General features: G+C 53.7%; 1 protein-coding gene across 11 annotated transcripts in view; it reads left to right on the forward strand.

Annotated features, from left to right (window-relative positions):
• LOC113203227 (uncharacterized) overlaps positions 1-2136 on the forward strand; it is a 165968-nt gene that overhangs the window by 55536 nt on the left and 108296 nt on the right. The gene's annotated exons all lie outside the window — the stretch shown is intronic.

The following is a 2136-nucleotide window of genomic DNA, read 5'->3' on the forward strand; positions in this document are numbered from 1 at the left end:
TCCACCCCCCTCCCGCGCCTTGCCCCACCTCCTTGCTGGTCGGCACCGAGAGGAGAGGTGCAAGCGATGAGGCCAGACGACGCCGTCATGACGCCGTCATGACGCCGTCATGACGCCGTCATAGCGCCACTCTTCGGTGCCTTGTTTAGCCAATCAGGCGCGGTTTCAGGTCCGGCCTTTCTCTCTGGGTCCGGCTCACCAGGGCGGGAGGCTGCATGCTGCATGCCATGGTTCTCTAACTATAAATTGCCTACCTTTCAGGTGGCTTCGTAGGACTGACCCCGGATGGGTGGGGTGGGCCCCGCGATCAAAACTGACGCAGCTGACTCAGCACTGCCGTGTGTTGTGCCGATATTATCGCTCATAACTAGGGAGAGGTCATCCACCTTTTCTCCCCATACGTTTTCTGAACTGTGTGTAGGCCTAGAGTCATACAAGGAGGCTGATTAAACCCGCTCACTTCTGTAGTTCACGCACGAGTGCGGGCTGGCTTGCCTATGCCTATCGCCCCTGTCCACGCCGCCTTACGAGCGGAGCGAGGCAACCCGCCCGCACTCGTGCGTGCGGTACAGCATAACTACATATGTGAGCGGGGATAATCAGCCACCTGGTATATCCTAACTCTTTTGGACTCCTTTTAGGCCTACCATCCACGACTATTTCGCCAGAAAAGAATAATACCTATTTTTCACGTGCTTTGGTGCAAATCTCTTATTTGTTCGTTGCATTTCCAGTGTGTTCTTATTCGCGACAGGCTATACCCTTCCTCGCGGGTGACTCACATATGTCGGTGAAATACTGTCACAACATCACGTCCGTCACGACCCGCTGCAGCTGTGCCGGCTCATCTGTGCCGCGTGCTGCGGATGGGCGTTGTTCTGCGAGGCTGCAGATTTTTCTGAGCCTTTGAATTTGCCACTCAGCAGCTCTTCTCCCGACGGCCTGCTCGCGCGGTGGTGGTGGTGGTGGCGGCGGCGGCGGAGGTGCCCGGCTTGCGCCCGGGCCGAATGTGCAGCAAGACTTATTATTTGGCGAGGAGGCTGCGCCGCGCCTCGCCACGCCACGCGCGGGGGAAAGCAGGCCGATTAGCAAGTCGCGATGAGTAACGAGCGAGGCGAATAAACGCAGCGCGTGGTTTGTACGCGCGCTGTCCTCGCTGTGTGTGTCTGTGTGTGTGTGTGTGTGTGTGTGTGTGTGGAGGAGTGGGGCGGGGGAAGGGCGCAACGGCCATAGTTGAACGCCTGTCGTTTCGAGACTTGCATATTTATACCCTCTCCCACAGTCATCGATGTGAATTGTTTCGAAAATAATGGGCGTCCCTCAATTGCTGCATGCTTTATTGTGATTAGAGATGTCCTTCGCGAGATGCATTGCCTTCTCCGCGCGCCGCCGTTCGTCTCTCTCTAACTCGCGCCCTCTATCCCTCGCTCTCTGACATGCAAACAAGGGGGAGTTATTGTCGACGCCGATATTGTTTGCCTCGGAAGTCCAACCTCGGGTGATGTCATTGGTCGCGTATTTACGATAATTTCTTGCGGCGTTTCACACTTCGTAAATTAAGTTATAAGTATTGGAAGGTGTGAAGTTATGGCAATGAAGACATTCCAAGGCTCAGGGGTCGCGCTGTGCTTCTGCGCTAAGGCCTCCTTGGGTACTTTTGCTCTTCACTTTCCTAGCAACCTTATTGGGTACCTAAGTACAACGTGCCAATTTCCGCTGGCCTATGCCAACCCGGCTAATCTAATCGCGGAACGCGTGCGGGCTGCAGGACCGCTGTCTGCCGCGCACGCCTCGGTCTACGCCGATGTACTGTACACCGGGCCCTGCACCTGTCTCAACGGATGACTTCCCTAGAGTGGCGTAGCGTAGTGCGCAAACTGTTAAAGAAGCATAGTGCTGGCATTCAAAGGCCACTAAACTCATAGAGCGCAAACTCATTATTTAAAATCCGTTCAACCAACGTGAAGCCTTTATACACGTGACTCCTCTGTTTTGACAAGTGTTCACGGTAAATAACAAATCTCTCGAAAAACAAAGATGAGATATTCTACTTTTCCAGGGGTGTTTAACTCATTTAGGGGTGTTTTAAAGTGCATATTATCAGCTTTGTCAAAATGTTTTCTGTGTAAGCTAAAC

This window comes from Frankliniella occidentalis, unplaced genomic scaffold (genome assembly GCF_000697945.3).
Source record: "Frankliniella occidentalis isolate FOCC.00 unplaced genomic scaffold, Focc_3.1 Scaffold107, whole genome shotgun sequence".
Taxonomy (NCBI): Eukaryota; Metazoa; Arthropoda; class Insecta; order Thysanoptera; family Thripidae; genus Frankliniella; species Frankliniella occidentalis.